The 21,920-nt window shown below is 39.4% G+C and overlaps 1 protein-coding gene across 1 annotated transcript in view; it reads left to right on the top strand.

Annotated features, from left to right (window-relative positions):
- Positions 1 to 21,920, top strand: part of LRP1 (LDL receptor related protein 1) — a 2,772,300-nt gene that overhangs the window by 2,119,145 nt on the left and 631,235 nt on the right. The window lies entirely within an intron of this gene.

Genomic DNA, 21,920 nt, shown 5'->3' with positions numbered 1-21,920 from the left:
GATTGCAAAGAAAAATATCTTGGTCCTGGTGCACATCTGTGAGAAGGTTGATGCCCAAGTACAGATCCGTAAAGTGCCCCTCTGGCCTTCAGATTGTTTACATCTACATTGCTTTTTTTTGTATTTTTTTAACACCTTTATCACTTGTGATATAGGCACATTTACATTTCTAGAAAAGTAATCAAAATTAACATTAACAAACCTAGTACTTCACATGCAGCACTGTATGAACTACTGCTAGAAGTATCACTGGTTCAACCATACCACCTGCATATACTAGTTTGAATAATTCCTGGCCTTCCATTTTTTCCAGGAAAGTTTTAGTGCCTCATAGGTGCTCAGTCTTGAAGCACTCTTGATTTTGTCTGTAGTTCTCAAGGCGGCATTCACCCTGTCCATGTTTCTGACATTTTCAGGCAGACCTGTGTGTGCGCTCATTGTTACCTTACAGGTCCGATAGATCCCATTTTGCTTCAGTGCCAACAAAGAGTCAAAAACTCTGAACAGGTAAATCAAAAGAATGAACTATTTTGTCATATTGATGTTTGCAGATTTCAGCCCTCCATATTGGAAAAGACATTGGAAAAAATCTTACAGTCCCCCTCGGCAGTCTGGGTTTAAGGACAATGTATTTGAGTGTGTCTAACGCTTCAATACAAACTTCCCTGGTGGACATACAATTAAAAAAAATACTTAGACATGTTGACTTGCAGCCCCCTTATTACTACAAGAAACATGGGAAGAGGTGAAGAGTGAAATAGTGAAGATAAAAAATGAAGATTAATGGAAATAGAATTAAGGTTCATGCTGTAAAAGTGTTTGTAGTGTCACTGATCATATGTTTAGGACAGGCCTTTATAGTTTCCTTAGAAGTAAGCTTACTCAATTGTATCAAAAAAGGAGTTACAATATCTGTATGGAAGGAAAACACTCAGGAGTTGCATTGGAATAATTGCTGATGCCTTTATACTATGAGGGTTTAAGCTTACCAGCTTTGCTCTACTATTATAGAGTAGCTCAACTGATGTGGCTGTATTTTTTGCTGCAGACTGTAAGGCATCGTGGAAAAATACAATGTTATCACCGACAGGATCATGTGACTGCAAGGAGGCTTACTTTTTGGACCCTGTGACAGTGATAGAGATCACGAGAAGTAGTACTTAGATACATAACTTGGCCTAAAATGCAAAGAAATACAAGAAGCTGAGAGAATGAGGAGAGGAAATGTTTCCAGAATCTATACCAAAAAGGGTCAGTGAGGGGGTATTGACAATGCTAGAGTGGAAATGAAGGAATGATATTGGCAGCAGTTGAAAGGTGGAGTGGTAGTATTCTTTCTGGACATAGTGATAAAAAATTAGCCTACATGAGGGGGGGCAGCAGTTGAAAGGTGGAGTGGTAGTATTCTTTCTGGACATAGTGATAAAAAATTAGCCTACATGAGGGGGGCCAGTTAGGTTTCCTTGAGCTTCATATTGAGCTATAGCAGATGAATACACAGAGCAGAAGGGGGGGAGAAGCCTTAACATAGTCAAGGATAGATGTACAAAACACAAAAAAATGTAATAGTGGGGCTTCTAAAAAAATGTACCATTAAAAATATCAGTTGCTAAAACGTAATAGGAAGTTGGAGATCTAGAATGCGGGGGGAGTGGCAGTGACAAAAGATATGCATGGCTCCAAGGCATGAGAAAAACGCAAGAAAGTTTAAGATCTTTGCTTAGAAATGCTTGCACATGTATTTTTATACTCCAAGTAGATCTGGAAAGATGTTCAGGCAGAGACTAACAGCACTTGTTTGAGATGCTTGAGGGAGTTGGAAGCCTGTTTTCTGTGAGACTGTCTGAGATTAGTAAGCTTTAGTAATAGGTAAATCAGATTATAGTGCAAGCAAGGGAGCCCGCAGGATTTTTTGCAGGGGGGGGGGTGCAAACCCAAGCCCCGCCCACACGGCCCACCCCCTCTGCTGCCACGCCCACTCGGCCCCACCCCCACCCCTGCCCACGCAGCCATTCAAGTGTCCCAATACTTGGCTATTTTTCCCCATTTGTCATAGACACTGTTCAAATCTCCCAGTGTGCATACTGTTTTATGCTTTATTTCTACAATGATTACAGAAATTTGGATTTCATTTACAACTTTTATTTCAAATTTTATAGCACAAATACTGATAGACATTTACTAAACCTAAACAAAGCAATAGTCTTACAATGAAAAGAGACTTAGCATTAAAACTTATCTACCTTTGAAACCCACACTCACCGAAACAGCATTGAAACCCGCATTTAAAGAAAATGCATCTGGCCAGTGGCAGGGTAAGTTTACCTTTGGGCTGTTTTCAAATCATAGACTCCTTGCACACATTTCTAGAACCATGCAAAAATTATTTGACTCACCTTCCTGACTGCATTAATTATACTATATAATAATTGAATTATATCCCTTGTATAATACAGCACCACTTGCTAGAGTGTGTTTTAAATTTATAGTTCTGAACATTTTTCCTTTAAGCAATGAAACAAATCATATGAACCAATAATGACAACCTGCCCAATTCAGAACATTTCAACCATAAAGGGCCACTCTACTCAAACTTCTGTCATACAATCCACCAATATCAATCAATATGCAGAATCTTTGCAGAAGTAAAACTCATCTGAATAATTCCACATTAAAAAGATCTGAAACCAGTGAAGAGGTTGTTGCTAGAAAATAACTTTATATTCAGTGTTTTATCTACAAATTCACTGCCTGCTGCCCTTGAAAAATAAATTGCCTATATTATATTAAAAAAATGGTAAGCTCTTAATATTGCAATAGGGAATGACTGACAAACCAACACGTTCATAGGCATCTCATACAAAGGAGGGCACACATAGTGAAGAACTACCATTTCCCCCTTAAAATGCATCAAATACTCAGCAACTGAAAGGGCATGCAATGCTAGCACTTCATCTGCTTGGTGTGGGAGTAGCATCTACAGCCTTCTGCACCAAAGGCAATTATGGTACTAACACTGTTTTCAAATTCTACAGCGCAAACAGTGACTACCATTAGCTAAACAAAACAGTTAATTGCACTTAGTACGAGCAACAGTAAATTTCTCTTCCCTTGAAACTCATTCCTAATGCCTTACTCTCACATCCTATATTTTTGCTGTCATAACACTATTCAATGTTCTTTAAGCACTCTGTAAATGTGGGTATTAGTTCCTTCAATAATTTAATCTCCAGTTACTAATAAATCATTTCTTACCCAACTAATTTTTCACCATTTATTCAGCACTGTTTGATATTCCAATTCTATAAAAGCATAATCTTCATTACAGTTAGTCTTATCAACCTCACCATTTTTACCACCTACATCACTTGCTTGCAAGGATACAATTCTCTTCTAGTTGCCCTTTGAATCCTCAGTCTGCTGAGAATCCTGAATTACAAGTGTGTCATCTGTAGCATCAGGTTTGATACAGGTCAAGTGATCTGTACTAGTAGAGGGTACTTCCTTTCCTTAATGTGTGCTACTTGCACTTTGCTAAACATGATTTATCATCAGCCTAGTAATTAAAATACGTAAGAGTTTGCCAAGTTGTACCAACTGCACAAGTAAAACCATCCTCAGCAAGTCCAAATTTATTGCCAACAGTAGTAAGCAAACCCGTCTTCTTACATGAGGAACACAAGTCTCCAAAGTTATAATGTACTGTACCTTAATATACACAAAGCATTTAGTACATTGGACAAGATATGTAATACTTCAGCAAATCAATCAATGATACACATTTAAAGGATGCATTTTCAGTGACAAAACAATTAAAAGTAAAGAATTATAAATCAAAAATATATAAATCAATAGCAGAATTCACAGACTTTTTAACAACTAGGAAATGTTAAGTCAAATTGTATGAAGGAATCACAATATAGAATTTAATATAAAATAAAGTGCACTGAACTAACCTTTTATTCTGACCTACCGCACCAGTTTTGCATGTGACACTGCTAAACATCTATAACTACTTGAGCTCGCAAACACTTGCGGTCATGGCTCAAGTTAAACATCACTTTGGCATAAGGTATGGAGTGTCATACCTACAATCTGTACCAAGTTATAACTAGCTAGGCCCTTTATAAGCAGAAACACTCTAGCACTTCAATCTGTCTTTTTCTTCCAACAAATGGTTAAAGAATCAGAGGTAAAAAAATAAAATATATCACATAAAGGATACTCCTACCAAGCAGTTAAACAGAAAACCACAAAACATTGAATGGCTAAAGATACAGTCTGCTCATCATGCAACCATTGTTATCTTTTTTGTTTTAAACTCCATGGACATAGCAAAGTACAACACTCAATTAACACATACTTCTAACTATTAAGAATGACAAAACATCTACATATAAATTTCATATTTCTCTCTTTCTACAAAAAAACACACTCAAATACATTAAAGATGTAACACTGACAATGAAGAACAAAGTTTTTTGCCTTTAATTTTATATTGCATCCTCACTAGTTTTGTTTGCACTCAGTTTTATCCTGTTATGGTTTCTATATTTATTTCCTTCTACCAAAGTAAGTAATTAACATCTCACCTTATCATCTCAGTACACATCTTTAAAACCTCAGACTTAGCTAATGCATCATATTCCCATTCAGTCTTCAGTGTAGTATATCTTCAAGACTGTGCAAAGGAAATGTCTAAGAATTTCTAGATGCTATGAGTTTCATCCAGAACTGTGCCAAAGAACAGCATCTCTCAAGAACCATACTCAGATTAGCATTCCCCTCTAGAACTGTACTGCAGCAAAAGACGCTACTTCACAGGGATAGCTGAGCGCTGATCTTTAGTGTCCCCCATGTGTACAACTACTTTGTGTCATGAATTTCACCAGACTTTCAGCAGAGTAAAAATTCAAGAAACCAGTCCAGTGAGAGTGCATCTTCCACTGTATTATCTGCTTCTCTATATGATGCACAAGAGCTAAAAGCCTTTCTCTAGCACATGATCAACTACATCTTTCAGACATACTAAGACTTCTCAGTTTTAAAGATCTTATTTTGCTAGTCTCATTGCAAACCCATTTCATTAACCCGCACTACCACACCTCAATGCAATGCTTCTTTTATACAATGGCTTCACAGATTCTGTACTCTGTTGCCATACTAACGGGTTTACAGATCTCCTTTTACAGTATTAGTTTTCCTGAAACATTGGATACTCTTTCGTATTCACTATAATAGTTCTATATGGCTGCACTTATAACTACATTGCATAGCAAAGGCCATTACAGTACTCATAACTACATTATATTTTAATGGCCACTACAGTATGCATAACTACACTATCCTACACTGTAGTGATTAATATAACACAGAGACACCTGTTTTTAAACAGCCAGACAAGTAATAATTACATCATGGCAGGATGGAAAAAAATCATAGCAAATCAATGTTCCAATTACTCAGCACAAATTTAATCACAAAGTAAACTACATTCCTAAATTCATATAATGTTAGCCCTTAAAAAAGTTGCAATGAAGTTATTTTAAACTTAAAAGACTTTAGTCTACATCTCAAGAAATTCACGTTTCTGGTGTGACTGATCAATCTGGAAAGGATATGTGCAACTTTCACAAAGTCGATTGCTTTTTTTATCATTTTAAAAAATAAGTATTTTTCAATGCCATTGCTGTCACCAGGAAGACTAACAACCTATGATCGACAATTCAAAAAGTGGCTCTGAGGAAAGCAACTATAAAGCACGCAAACTTCTAAGCATACAGAACTAGTAGAATCTATACACAAAAGCTACATCACTGAGAAATTTACTTTGGCAGTTAATTAATATGCGTTGTACAGAAATACACTCTATCCTTCTGGTGTTAGCTTTGACCAAGGTAAAAACTTGAGCCTACCCAGCCTTCTTAAGAAGACTTTAAGCTAGTGTCCACATTTCAGTGTTCAAACTACTGCCGGCACAAGGAAAAGGGAAGTGGCTTGCCGAGGCCAATTAACAATGTTAAAGCAGATAACATCGCTTACCTCTCTGTGGCGCAAAGCTATGAAGGAAGGTCTCTAAGTGCCACAGCTGGAAAACTCATTGCTCCTACCTTTGTGGAATCCTTCTCTGCTCCTGAAATGGCTTGCTTGCTCTGATTCTAACGGCAATACCCTATTTCTGGACACAACACAACATCTCTGCTGGCGCCCATCTGAAATTCAAATTCCGCGCGCGAATGCGGAAGATGAAGACGTAAACAATTGATCGCCACAGTCAGTAACATTCTCATAGGGCTCTTATACCCAAAATCACCAAACAATGTTTCTTATCAGGGCAAACTCTACATTAACATTTAAAGAGTGGATTCTCAATTCCGATGCCAGTGTGACCCCTGATCAGTCTGGTCTTGATAACACTGATGGTTACTGCCACCAGGGAGAGTGTCAAAGGCAGCAGTTTCAGGGCCAAACTTGCTGTCAGCAAGAAAATGGGACCTGAAAGGAACCTGTTGAAGAAAGTCTAGGACCACTAACAGAAATATCTGGAAGCTAACTCACTAGACTCACCTTGATGCTAGCAGGGGAGGAAGCCTGAAACTACATGCATAATGCATACATACAGGCACACATACCCACCATACCTCTCAATGTCCTAACACAAGAAATCTATACAAAGCCGGTTGTGATGTTGGAGACAAAGGCCCAAAACTATGGACACATTTAGAAAATTGCTAGAAAAACAGAATTTGTGTTAGAATGCATTTTCTGAATGATATGAAGTCTGAAACTGAAATGCATGTCATTATTTAATGACTGTAATCCTTAGTTCAACTCAGTGATTTGTCAAAAAACAAAAACAACATTTTTATTTGGAACAGACCAAAAATATAAGGCTAAAATCTGGACATTCTGTGAAAATCTGTACAGTTGAGAGGTATGACATATACAACCCCCTACTTCCTTGGAAAGTGGACAGAACAACAAGTTTTGCATTAGTATACATTTTCTGAAGGATATGAAGTCTAAAGCTCAAATGTCTGGTATTATTTTCTGACTTCAGTCCTCAATGATTTGCCAGTAAAACACAATTTTATGAGAAACAAATAAATGAAAATATGAGGCAAAAATCTGGATAATTGCGAGGAATGAACCCTCCCCCTACACACACTCCCACCTCCCTCTTACTTACAAAGACACACACACGGCTGAATAAAGGTCCTTTCGGCTTGTTCAGTTCTCTTGAAATGTTATTTTGGTTCTGAAAGAAATCAGATTTGACGAGGGCAGAGGCATGCAAATCATAAATTTGATCAGGTGGACAAGGATGAATTTGAATTTAAGATGGCCACCTTGTAGTCAGAGAAACGGAGACGATAGTGACTTGGAGGTAGATAATCTGTTCCCAAGATATACATCAGGGATTGCTACTGCCCTACCTACTGTATGTGTTTCAGCTATTCTTCCTGTTTATAAGAACCTGCACCAGTGCCCTTCTGGGCTCTGGCATCTTACTTCATAGGCTCATAGTCATATACTAGGCTAACGACCACCAGGGTCTTTATAAGCCTAGCTGTGCAATCCAACCCAGTTGTGCCCCTATATAACATGGGTGTTTATTAGGAGGGGTATGCTAGTTACTAAGTTTCTCCATTTCCCGTTCATTGGTCAAGGTTAGACTTAAATAGGGTTAGGGATGGGCTCTGCATCACATGGATGGGGATCATTTCCTGCATCCTTGTGGCCTGTTAGAACAAACTGGTAACAGCTGTAAATTACATGTTGTAGTGGCTTCTTTATAATTATCTAATTTTGTCTCTATGACTACTGCTAATTGCACTGCCTAGCCTTGAACTCTTTAGTCTGAGGGCCTAATAGCAATGATTTTGCCGGAAGGCTGACAGTTCGAGATGGGGTCTGTCTCATTGTACTGCTCCATGGATTCTCCTGCCCATTCCCCATTCCCATTCCATGTGGTGGACAGACAGACAAGTATCCACCCACTGTCAGCTTCTGTAATTATCCTCCTACCTTGAAATGATGGTTTGCATAAACTTTTCTAGTTATTAGCTTTAAATATTAAAGAAATCTGAATACTAATTTAACAGGAAGAATGAATACCCACTAAGCCCAGAAAAAAGTTCCATCTACAAAATGCTCTCAAAATTGTTCGAATGAGGTTGCATCACATCAAAAATACACTTAAGTATTCTCTTACATATTTTTTGTATGTTACAAAGAAATTGTATGAAATTAACTTTTAAAATAAGGGGGAGGGAAAGCAGACAACCAAGTGATATGCCAAGCCAAGCAAGTCCAGCACTGAATTCATTATCATCAAATATTAAAATGCACTACAATATTCATCAGAATTCCAGAAAATGCAGCACTGTATTTTTCATTATTATTATTCTCAAATGCCTTAGGCTTAATGATATCTACCCAGTCAACAAAATGAAACAAAATAAATGCTTAGGTTTAAAAAAAACTGTCATGCTGCCTCACTGCTCATAGAAACAGATGGTTTTAGAGCGTGTGATTTGATACATTATACTATGGAAGCTGTTATAAAAATGTTCCAGCTGTTATACCTCTGTCCTACCTTGTACCTAATTAGGGCAAATAGAAAGTAATGGTCAATTAAACCCCTTTGTACAGGCAGCAAGAGAAAAATAACCCATCAAATTGCACTTTAAAAAATAAACATTACCCCGTGCCACTTTACTGCTCTTCACTTAACTTCAAAACAAGTTAGAAACTCAGGACAGGTATCAGTCAATTAGATTCTTATATATGATCAGTTCACACATTACTGTTAAATATAGTTAAAATATAGTAATGATGAATTGCTGGCTAAAATGAAATCCATAAGCTAGCATATTTTTATCCACAATGGAGAACAAGTGTGTAACTTATGTCCCAACTTCAGCCAACTTGTGAATCACAGCAGAATCAAAGTTATATACTTATGGGTAACGTTAGCTAAGATAATCAACCAGTAACTGTATTAATGGGAAACTACTCATCTCCAACACCACAAAAAGAGAAATAGAATTATCTTGGTGTACAATAAGTATGGATCACCTGGAATGTCATAGGTGATCCTTGGCGCAAAGCTTACAAATAAAAGGAATAAAAGTATCCCCATTAATTAAACACACTGAGCAGACCTAATATCTTCCCTACCTCTCCCTCAATGGCATACATGTCATATAATACATTCCTGTCAGAATCACATAATCAAAAAGGCACTTTAAACTATAAAGGATACCAAAACCTTCAACTATGTAAGTATTTAATTTGTAGAACATTTTGACTGATCTAAGCAGAAAATATACTACAGCTAAAAAGTACGCAAATAAAAATAAACATTTTCAAACATTGTCCCTATTTCTGTCCAACTTACTCATACCTTCCCACTTCCAGTAGTGTTTTCTGAAGAAGTAAAAAAAAAAATCTAACCATGTTTTTTAATCGCAGGGCTCATCTTCATTCGGGATCCCTTAAAAAATAAAGATTGCAGTGCCTTCTTTGGACCACTTCAGACTTCATCTTCATGTCTTGTACTCGCGCACATACACACACAACTTCTCATGAACGAACTGAACACTCGTTGACAATAAAGCCGCTCTGCTGTATTTAAAATTGCGCGGGCGACCGGACCGGAAGAACAGTGATGGTACATGCCGTTCTTACAGACGAAGGCCCTTAAAAAAAAAACTTTTTTTAAATTAAACTAAATTAAATGTGATGGCCCCAAAAGTGCTGCCCGCCTATGCCCCTCCCCCCAGCTATGCCACTGACACAGACAAAGAAGTCGAAAACAGTTTTGTTTTTTTTTTTTTAAAGAAAATTAATCTCCCGCCGGCTATCCAGTTCCAGGGGGGTGCAAGTGCACCCCCTTGCACCTGCCTGCGGGCGCCCTTGAGTGCAAGTGTTCATAGGTTCATAAGTAAGTACTAGGCTAGCTGCCCTTGCAGGCCATTTTTAAGCCTAGCCATTATCCCTTTTTTGTACTAAAAATAACACCTCCATTTGGTTAGAGATTGTCAGCCATCCTGTGGTTGATAATTATATATTACTCCCAGTGAAAATAACTGGGACCATACAATAGATAATATTAAGAACCCATGCATGGGATAAAGCATTTAGGAACTGCCTCTGTCCATTAGTGGTACAGCGGTAGTCCTGGGGTAAATTTTGTGGTTTCCATCCATAAATATAAGTTGTGCTTGAATATGGACAGGGATGAACTTAGAGTCTGTTCCAAAGCAGGGGTATCTTCTGTGAGATATACCTGTTCCTCCAAACCTTTTGCAGAAGAGGTTTATATCCCTAGACTGAATACTTCTGATGCCTTTTAAATTGCTGATGTGCAGAAAATTCATCCATATTGGGTTGAAGAATGCCTTGTAAGCCAGACACAGGTCACCTCTTAGCAGTCAGAAGGATATCAGGTACAGCGACAACGCTTTGAGTCCGTCCTTGTAGTACATGTTGTTTAGGCCTTAAATCCTTTTAGTAAAGTATCTGTGTGGTCATACCAATTGTTGCATGTATCTGGGCAGATATCTACATGTGAACATGGGCATTACATTCAATGATTCACCTAATGAGGGCTGAGAAAGAGGAACAATGACATCCCTAAATGTAAGTAACTTTTTCAGCTGTTTCCCCTAAAAAAACTATTAAAAAGGCATTTTTAGATTAGAAATATTGCACCTGTTGTTAAAGGCAATCATTTAGACAATTGTAGACATAATATGTGCTGAAAAAAGCCATGTTGTTATGATTCTCAGAAAAAAATGTACTCAGTAGAGTATAAAGAGTATGCTTGGCTACATCCTTGTTAGAAAAGTACGCACTGTTCTGATATCACAATGGAATGGTCAGTTTAGGAACGAAAATGAATACATGTAATGTAAGAAGCAGTGGTTTCTAGTCTAACAGAGTTCTAGAGATGCAGGAAAACAATAATATGGAGCAGACCGTGGGAACAGAAATGATTATTACAATCTAGGAGGTTGTGTACAGAAAAAATGTTTGAGCACAGCTACAAATGGATAGGTTCCCAGCTGTGGGAACCCTCCATATGTTGAACTTGTGTTAAGAATTTTATCCTCTTTTTTAATGGTTTACAGTCGTTTGCTCAGATCATCTGAGCTCACATTACAACTATTTAAGCACAATAACTCTAGGTGGCAGTTGTTCATGTTAAATTTCTCACCTCACACTGCAGTAAAATATGCACTGTTTGCAAGTTATTCATTTGTGAGTGTCTCAAGATTGGTGCATCTCAGGAAAGAGCAAAACTGATGTTACAATGTTGGCCAGTGATCATTCTCTCTCCCTGGTACAGCAACCTCAGAGTGAGAATGCTAAAATAAGAGGGGAGACAGGTTGAAGTCCCCATCACGGGGTGGAGGGTTCTTGCCTCCCCACAAAAAAGATATTTTTTTTGTATGCATGTCACTTGCTCATAAAATAAGCTTGACTACATGCAGTATGAAAATGTTTGCAGTCAGAATGCAATAGGTTCATAGGTGTGTACTAGGCTAATGGGCCTGGAGCCTTTATGAGCCTAGTCCATAGAAGTGAAAAAAGGGATAATCTTCACAGATTAATATTGATAACCTTATACACATAGGATTAGGATAAAGAATGGTTCAGTTAACTTAGCGTTATCTAAAAAAGTCATAAGTGTTCAAGTTGATATCAATAATCTAAGATCTAAAATTCTTGGAAGTAGCCAATACCTGTGTCTTACATTAAAACAAGATTTTTTCTAGTGTAACTGCCATTCAGTTATTGTATGTTCATATTGTAACTTTAAGCTTTCCATTTCTGCCTGTTGTATAAAACGGACTATTTTGTAACTGGAGCTTTTCTCCTTAGGCCTGTACTGAAGAGTGGCTACCATGGGCCAGTCAGAGTACCCTGGTCAAGGAAAGCAATAAATAAAAGATACTTTTCTTTTTTCTCAAGTATTACTGAGTGTAGTCCTTCCTTTGTTAAGCTGAACTGGAAAATTGTGATGCTATTTAAATAATGTACCACTAAAGGATGAGTTTTTTTTTTCTGAACTAGGAATTTAGGAATTTGTGCATAAACCCTTGTCCAGAAAAGTTTATTAAATGTCACATGGTCTTTGTTTTCCTCTGCTGTTTTGGCCATTAGAAATACTCCACTGGTTCAGCTGTAGCAGTCCAGACTACAATCTAGAACTTTCCCATGGTTCATAGGTGTGTACTAGGCTAATGACCCTGGAGCCTTTACAAGCCTAGCCCATAGGATTACGCTGACATTGTGTCACCCAACCTTAGTTCCTAGTGCCTCTGTTGAGTAGAGCCACTGGAGTGATCCCTGTGGTGAATTTTCTATTTCCCATCCACTCATCAAGATTTCTGTTGAAGAGGGCCAGTGAGGTGCTCTGCTTGATATGTGTGGGAAGTCTATTGCATAGCATGGGCAGTCTCTGGGTTATGAACCTGTCCCTCCTGTATGCTCTGTTGATTGTCGTAATGAGGTTGAGGTCTCTGGAGTGTATGGTGCGTAGGGATTGGGATTTCTTTAGATGTAGCATTTCTAACAGAGCTGTGTCAGACATGGCTTTGTAAGTCAAGCAGAGATCGCCTCTAAGTAGGCGATATGAGATAGAGAATAGTTGGAGTTTTTTTAGTCTGTCCATATAGGACAAGTGTTTAAGGCCTAGGATCCTCTTTGTGAGGTACTTTTGCGGCCTCTCCAGTTGTTGCAGGTGTCTAGTGAGGTACATGCCAAATGGGGCATTGTACTCCATGATTGGCCTAATGAGGGAGGAGTAGAGGGAGACACTGACCTCTTTCTTCCTGGATGCAAAACCCTTAGTAATGAGATGTGCTACATAGAAGGACTTTCTGACCACAGTGGCAACATGGTGGTCAAAACAGAGGTTGCTGTCAGCCTGTGTTCCCAGATATGTTATAATACAGTCTATAATTCAGTGGACTACCATCAATGTGGTAATTCAAGGAACTGGGTTTTTTCCAAAGGGGATGAAGATACATTTTTTGGCATTGAGCTTAAGGCCATGGTTCTGACACCAGTCATTGGTCTCATTGAGGCCTTTCTGTAGGATGTCAGCATCACTTGGGGAGTTAATAATAGCTTCCAACTTGCAATCATCTGCGAACTTTGTCAGCCAGAGTCTCTTCGTGTTGGCCTGGACTTCAGAGAATTAGATACCAGACAGGAGAGGACCCAGGACCGAACCCTGTGGGACTCCACTCATGACTGGTCGACAGTCTGACTTGGAGTCAGCTACTTTCACACTGTGGGTTGTGTGTGTGAGCCAGTTTGCAACCCACCTAGTGATATAGGGGTTGATGCCTAGCTTAGTAAGTTTTTCTATGATTCCTGAGTAGAGAATGTTATCAAAGGCCTTGGCCAGATCAAGTTTGGCTGTATGAACCACCTTACCTTCATCCACAGCTCTGGTGACTGACTCAAAGAAGTTGAGTAGGCATGATCTCCCCATCACAAAACCAAACTGTGTAGGATCCAGAGTTTGGAGAGTCCCTATATCCTTGTTTATTAGGTCCATGATGATGTGGTCCATAGCTTTGCATATCAGGCTAATGGGGCAATAGTTCCCGAGGTCTGTAGTCACTCCTCCTTTGTGGAGAGGTATGACTGTAGCAGTGCGTCATTCGGTAGGGCAAAGCCTGAGGTGAGGCTGTGATTGAACAGGGCACACAGGTGAGGAGCCAGTTCACTCTGTAGTTCATGTAGAACACAGTCAGGGATACTGTTAGGTCCCATAGAAGCTGTATTCTTGGCCTTGGACAGTGCTGTTGTAAATTGTGCAGCAGTAATACTTGGTGCCTGGCAATCTACTGGAATTGTGATTGGTCCTGGGGGGGGGGGGGGGGGGGTAAAGTTAGCACTGAATCTGTCCACCAGTATATTTGCAGTGTCTGTTGGCTCGGTATAGGAGGTACCATTGTGCAGTAGCTCAGAGCAAATCTGGGTATTGCCATGGAGATTCTTTACATAACTATAGAAGGCCTTGTGGTTATCTTTACTATCTGCTGCAATTCTGTTTTCATAGCTAGCTTTAGAGGATTTGATGAGGGATCTCAACCTTTTGTTGAGGCTGATAAGGGAGTTTTTCCAGTCTTGGGACTTCACCTTATTCCGCATCAGTTTCCTCCTCCTGTTGTAGAGTTTGTTTATGGCAGGGGACCACCAGATTGCTTCCTTTGTTTGAGGAGAGCGTCTTAGTTCTATTGGGTATGGCAAGATCCATGCATTTGTGCACGTGTTTGTTCGTACAGTGCATTGGTGTATGATTTGGCAGTCATGCAACTATTCTCCATTTGCATGGTTGCTGTGAAGTTAGCTACTTCTGTTTTTAGGAGCCCAAAGTTAACTTTGGAGAAGTTTTTCATGGTGGTTTCCTTTGTTGGGGTGGGAGGGATGTGGATTTCCAAGGTGATTAGCTTGTGACCGGATCTAACCAGGGAGGAGTTGACTATTGGTGTAGAGCAACGGTCGCCCATGTTAGTAATGACCAGGCCAAGGGTGTTGCTACCTCTAGTGGGGTTAAGAATGAGCTAGTCCAGGGCACTGGAATTAATGAATTCCAGAAAATGTTGGGCAAGTGTATTGGTACATGAGTAGTTTTCCCAGTTAATAGAGGGGTAATTGAAAGTCGCCCAGTATGAGTGTTAGGTTGGACCCTAATATTCTCCAGGGTGCTTAGGAATGTGGAGTGTGAATCTTGGGATATAGTTGGGGACCTATAGCAGGCTACGACCCGAATCACTGTCTTACCCAGTGTTAGCTGCACCTGAAGCATCTCAGATGCATTATGTTGGACTACCAGTCTGGAGGTGTGCGCATCCTTTATGAATATGGAAACACCACCACCTTTGGATCTTCGGTCCGAGTTCTGGGGCTGAAAGGTGTGGAATGAGTTGTAGCCTGGTATTGGAGGGGTGCTTTCTGCTGCCTTGAACCAGGTGTCTGTTGCAGCACAAATGTCAATGTTCTCCATTTTAAGGAGTACTTCGAGCAAATGCATTTTGAGATTTAGACTTATAGTGAAGAGCAGTATGACCCTCAGATTGCATTTGTTTGTAGCTGTTACGGTGGTAATTCGGTCTTTGGAACATTGCCTAAAAAAGGCACTATAGGAGTGGCAAAAGCCTTGGCCACTATCCGGAAGCCCAGGGGTGACAGATGCAGGCCATCTCTGGCAAAGCATCGAGGTCCGTCAGTCATGTCATCCCAGGCAGACAGATACTGGATCCCCTAGAATGATACCAGAAACTTAGCCAGTTGTTGAATTCAATCATTTTCTGCTTGTACTGTGGTATCATTCTGGGTGATGGTAGGATGCTGCTCAGGGCTAGGGTCTTACCCGCCTGGGCTACATAATCTGAGAGCTCCTCCTTGTCTCTTTTCATGTAGTCCTGGGAGGTACGTCTCAGGTCATTCACATCCACATGTACAATGACAGAGTCATATTTGTACCTGTTGTTGAGGAACCTGAGTACCTGCATTATGTGGCAGATCCTGATGCCTGACAGGCAGCTGACTGTTACTTTCTCCTTATTCAACCTAGTGAGTGGGACATCCGTGTGCTTCACTATCGAGTCACCTATGACTAGTGTGTTGGGCATGCTGTTTTGCCTCAGGGGCTTTGTTTGAGTGGCACACTGTTTAGGAGAGTTATGTGTCTTGTGATTAGTGTTGTGTTGTGGTGGTCAAGTGCGTTTCTGCCTTGGAGGTCTCTGCTGTTTGGTTAGATTTTTATTGAGAGCCTCTGCGAAGGTGGGTCTGTGGTTTGTGTTTTTATGTGAAGGCAATACTGGTGTGTGTTCTGGAGGGCTATGTGGTGTGGTGCAAGTGTTGACCTTCTCCTCTTGACCAGCTATTCCAGTCTTGGCTGGAGAGTGCATGGCTTCCAGTTTGGATATATAAGTGCATCTCATAAGTAAGAGGAGAGGGTTGTCATTGTACTTGAGGCAGTTGCTACATTGCCTCAGGATGCCCACGTTCACCAGGTTAATAGGAGAAAGCACAGGGAACTGACCTTTAGACATGCCTGGAGGGGTGGGCATTAATAAGTACTGGAGCTGTTTCCTTGTAGAACATTTAGTGCTGGTAGAACTTTTGTGTACTACAATAATTGCTACAAGAAGTCTGGTAAAGTGCTAAACTAACAAACTAGTAAAAGTGCAGGAGAGGAGAGAACTAGCAGATCTAAGGGAAAATTTGAAGAGCAGACTTTGACACTGCTCAGAAGCTTACAAACAGTCCTAGATGCAGCAAATCTGTATCTGGACAAGATTAGTTAAAGGAAAGGCAGGAAACAAGTGCAAATGTGGACTTTTAAACCAGAAAGTTGAAAGAGATGGAAAAAACTGCTCAAACGGTCAATAAGCTACAATTTTTGGGACAGGAACTACTCCTCTTGTGGTAGATAGGCTACCTAGTACTTACCACTCCCACTGACAAGCTAGAAGGCTTCCCTCCAACACAGAAAGGCTTGGGGGGGCTCAGAAGCTTACCAACAGTCCTGGATACAGCAAGTCTGTATCTGGACTAGACTAGTTACAGGAAAGGCAGGAAACAAGCTTAGAAATTTTTTTTTATACAGAAAAGCAACTAAAACAGCAGTAAATATAATTCAAATGCAGTGTAGGCTATAATACTTTCTGCAGTGTAGCAATGTTACGGCAAATACAGTTTAAGTAAAGGCAATTAAATTAACAAATGACTAAAAACAAGTGCAGAAGGCAGTAAATTAGAAGGCTACTAACAAGCAGTAATAAGTGCAGAGTAAGAGCAACTGAACAGATAGCATGCAGAACAGCAAACTAAGACTGTTACAGTAAGAACAGCTGAATAAAGTGTGTGTGTGTATATATATATATATATATATAGAGAGAGAGAGAGAGAGAGACTAAGAACAGCTAATGGGGGAAAAAATTTCGGCTGCATATTTTATACCCCTGACGTCATGGCAGAGGCAACAGCAACCGACGCAGGACCCAAGACTTTGATATTCAGGCCGATTGAGGGCAGCCTGCCAGCAGATTACCCAAATGTAATGACTGCAACCGTTAATACACTTGAACATCTACATTTATGTTAAGTGTACACAACTGTACTTTTACATAACAATGCATTTTATATTGCATATAATTTTTAACGTAAGTATTTAACATTTTATTTGTGCAGAAACTAAGTTAATATGCATTTTGTGTAGAATAATCATGAGAGATGCATTTTTCTCAGTTAGTTGAAGCATTTTTTGTTAAAGAAATTTTACATTAGTTTGTTTTGTGAGTCTGCCAAAATTCAAAGAGCAATATGAAGGATGACGAGTTGAATGGGATCCAATTATTTGACTGTTGATTCTAGGTTCTGCATCGTACTGGTCTGAGTAACCCAGATGGACTGGCAGTGGACTGGATTGGTGGTAATCTTTACTGGTGTGACAAGGGAAGGGATACCATTGAAGTATCCAAGTTGAATGGAGCCTACAGAACTGTGCTTGTAAACTCTGGGCTGCGAGAACCTCGAGCTCTGGCTGTAGATGTGAGGAATGGGTAAGAGTTACTAATCTGATACACAATGCCTTTTTTCTAAGAATTTTTTTCAGTACCTGTAAGCATCTTGAAATGTCTGTGTTTTGTGGCAGTGTAATTTTTTATAGGTTTGTTACAGTTTTGCTAATGTGTCATATGGTGATGAGACTCCATTGTCTCTGATGGTGCTGAAAACTTGGTTCACATATGTTAAAAAATAGTTACTGTTTTTTCTGACCTGATCTGGATGCTTCACCAACCATGTGAAAAGCGTCAAGTCTTTTTGTTGTTCCCCTTGTTGCCAAGGCAGTTTTTGTTGCGCCTCCAGTTCACTTTCACCTTTCTGTATACAAATGCTTTGATTCTGCTACTGCTCGTGGTGTATTGGTTTGCCCAGAGAGCGAGTTTCTTAAGTGACAAAAATATATTCAGCAACTTTATCCTTCCAGCTGTACACTGTATTCTCTTCAATTGTGTTCTAAGTTAATTCCTATGCTTTTATTTTAATGGAGTAGCAGTTGTCATGACTTCATTTCATAGGTAGAAGTCTGATTGGAGGTTTTCGTTTCCTCCCACTTTCTTCTCTATATTTCTGCATATATCCCTTATTGTGCTGTCTAGTCATCCTTGTTTCACTCACTCACTGATTTGTGTTAGTGCATAGTGAGCTGTCAGTCAGTACCGTGTGTTGTTGCACTGTGAGATGAAATCCAGTCAACCATCCTGAGAAAAAACACTGGGGACTGTTTGATAGGTTATGTGATTGTTTTCATTCCTTCTGCTAGACATGATTCAGCATTTTTCTTGGAAGTGTCCGCATCTGGGGTATGCACACTTAACACCAGCATGTACTGTGACATCCATGTAAGTTACATGCCCAACCCCCAAAATCTACCAGTTCTTTTCTGCTGATTGCAAAGAAAAATATCTTGGTCCTAGTGCACATCTGTGAGAAGGTTGATGCCCAAGTACAGATTCGTAAAGTGCCCCTCTGGCCTTCAGATTGTTTACATCTACATTGCTTTTTTTTGTATTTTTTTAACACCTTTATCACTTGTGATATAGGCACATTTACATTTCTAGAAAAATAATCAAAATTAACATTAACAAACCTAATACTTCACATGCAGCACTGTATGAACTACTGCTAGAAGTATCACTGGTTCAACCATACCACCTGCATATACTAGTTTGAATAATTCCTGGCCTTCCATTTTTTCCAGGAAAGTTTTAGTGCCTCATAGGTGCTCAGTCTTGAAGCACTCTTGATTTTGTCTGTAGTTCTCAAGGCGGCATTCACCCTGTCCATGTTTCTGACATTTTCAGGCAGACCTGTGTGTGCGCTCATTGTTACCTTACAGGTCCGATAGATCCCATTTTGCTTCAGTGCCAACAAAGAGTCAAAAACTCTGAACAGGTAAATCAAAAGAATTAACTATTTTGTCATATTGATGTTTGCAGATTTCAGCCCACCATATTGGAAAAGACATTGGAAAAAATCTTACAGTCCCCCTGGGCAGTCTGGGTTTAAGGACAATGTATTTGAGTGTGTCTAACGCTTCAATGGAAACTTCCCTGGTGGACATACAATTAAAAAAAATACTTAGACATGTTGACTTGCAGCCCCCTTATTACTACAAGAAACATGGGAAGAGGTGAAGAGTGAAATAGTGAAGATAAAAAATGAAGATTAATGGAAATAGAATTAAGGTTCATGCTGTAAAAGTGTTTGTAGTGTCACTGATCATATGTTTAGGACAGGCCTTTATAGTTTCCTTAGAAGTAAGCTTACTCAGTGGTATCAAAAAAAGGAGTTACAATATCTGTATGGAAGGAAAACACTCAGGAGTTGCACTGGAATAATTGCTGATGCCTTTATACTATGAGGGTTTAAGCTTACCAGCTCTGCTCTACTATTATAGAGTAGCTCAACTGATGTGGCTGTATTTTTTGCTGCAGACCATAAGGCATTGTGGAAAAATACAATGTTTTCACCGACAGGATCATGTGACTGCAAGGAGGCTTACTTTTTGGACCCTGTGACAGTGATAGAGATCATGAGAAGTAGTACTTAGATACATAACTTGGCCTAAAATGCAAAGAAATACAAGAAGCTGAGAGAATGAGAAGAGGAAATGTTTCCATAATCTATACCAAAAAGGGCCAGTGAGGGGGTATTGACAATGCTAGAGAGTGGAAATGAAGGAATGATATTGGCAGCAGTTGAAAGGTGGAGTGGTAGTATTCTTTCTGGACATAGTGATAAAAAATTAGCCTACATGAGGGGGGGCAGTTAGGTTTCCTTGAGCTTCATATTGAGCTATAGCAGATGAATACACAGAGCAGAATGGGGAGAGAAGCCGTAACATAGTCAAGGATAGATGTACAAAACACAAAAAAATGTAATAGTAGGGCTTCTAAAAAATGTACCATTAAAAATATCAGTTGCTAAAACGTAATAGGAAGTTGGAGATCTAGAATGCGGGGGGAGTGGCAGTGACAAAAGATATGCATGGCTCCAAGGCATGAGAAAAATGCAAGAAAGTTTAAGATCTTTGCTTAGAAATGCTTGCACATGTATTTTTATACTCCAAGTAGATCTGGAAAGATGTTCAGGCAGAGACTAACAGCACTTGTTTGAGATGCTTGAGGGAGTTGGAAGCCTGTTTTCTGTGAGACTGTCTGAGATTAGTAAGCTTTAGTAATAAGTAAGTCAGATTATAGTGCAAGTGTTCATAGGTTTACAAGTAAGTACTAGGCTAGCTGCCCTTGCAGGCCATTTTTAAGCCTAGCCAATATCCCTTTTTTCTACTAAAAATAACACCTCCATTTGGTTAGAGATTGTCAACCATCCTGTGGTTGATAATTATATATTACTCCCAGTGAAAATAACTGGGACCATACAATAGATAATATTAAGAACCCATGCATGGGATAAAGCATTTAGGAACTGCCTCTGTCCATTAGTGGTACAGCGATAGTCCTGGGGTAAATTTTGTGGTTTCCATCCATAAATATAAGTTGTGCTTGAATATGGACAGGGATGAACTTAGAGTCTGTTCCAAAGCAGGGGGTATCTTCTGTGAGATATACCTGTTCCTCCAAACCTTTTGCAGAAGAGGTTTATATCCCTAGACTGAATACTTCTGATGCCTTTTAAATTGCTGATTTGCAGAAAATTCATCCATATTGGGTTGAAGAATGCCTTGTAAGCCAGACACAGGTCACCTCTTAGCAGTCAGAAGGATATCAGGTACAGCGACAACGCTTTGAGTCCGTCCTTGTAGTACATGTTGTTTAGGCCTTAAATCCTTTTAGTAAAGTATCTGTGTGGTCATACCAATTGTTGCATGTATCTGGACAGATATCTACATGTGAACATGGGCATTACATTCAATGATTCACCTAATGAGGGCTGAGTAAAGAGGAACAATGACATCCCTAAATGTAAGTAACTTTTTCAGCTGTTTCCCCTAAAAAAAACTATTAAAAAGGCGTTTTAGATTAGAAATATTGCACCTGTTGTTAAAGGCAATCATTTAGACAATTGTAGACATAATATGTGCTGAAAAAGCCATGTTGATATGATTCTCAGAAAAAAATGTACTCAGTAGAGTATAAAGAGTATGCTTGGCTACATCCTTGTTAGAAAAGTACGCACTGTTCTGATATCACAATGGAATGGTCAGTTTAGGAACGAAAATTAATACATGTAATGTAAGAAGCAGTGGTTTCTAGTCTAACAGAGTTCTAGAGATGCAGGAAAACAATAATATGGAGCAGACAGTGGGAACAGAAATGATTATTACAATCTAGGAGGTTGTGTACAGAAAAAATGTTTGAGCACAGCTACAAATGGATAGGTTCCCAGCTGTGGGAACCCTCCATATGTTGAACTTGTGTTAAGAATTTTATCCTCTTTTTTAATGGTTTACAGTCGTTTGCTCAGATCATCTGAGCTCACATTACAACTATTTAAGCACAATAGCTCTAGGTGACAGTTGTTCATGTTAAATTTCTCACCTCACACTGCAGTAAAATATGCACTGTTTGCAAGTTATTCATTTGTGAGTGTCTCAAGCTTGGTGCATCTCCGGAAAGAGCAGAACTGATGTTACAATGTTTGCCGGTGATCATTCTCTCTCTCCCTGGTACAGCAACCTCAAAGTGAGAATACTAAAATAAGAGGGGAGACCGGTTGAAGTCCTCATCACGGGGTGGAGGGTTCTTGCCTCCCCACAAAAAAGATTTTTTTTTTTGTATGCATGTCACTTGCTCATAAAATAAGCTCGACTACATGCAGTATGAAAATGTTTGCAGTCAGAATGCAATAGGTTCATAGGT

This window comes from Protopterus annectens, chromosome 9.part0 (assembly GCF_019279795.1).
Source record: "Protopterus annectens isolate FY-2018-M chromosome 9.part0, PAN1.0, whole genome shotgun sequence".
Lineage (NCBI taxonomy): Eukaryota > Metazoa > Chordata > Ceratodontiformes > Protopteridae > Protopterus > Protopterus annectens.
The sequence above is the reverse complement of the archived record's forward strand: the minus strand, read 5'-3'. Positions and strand labels throughout refer to the sequence as shown.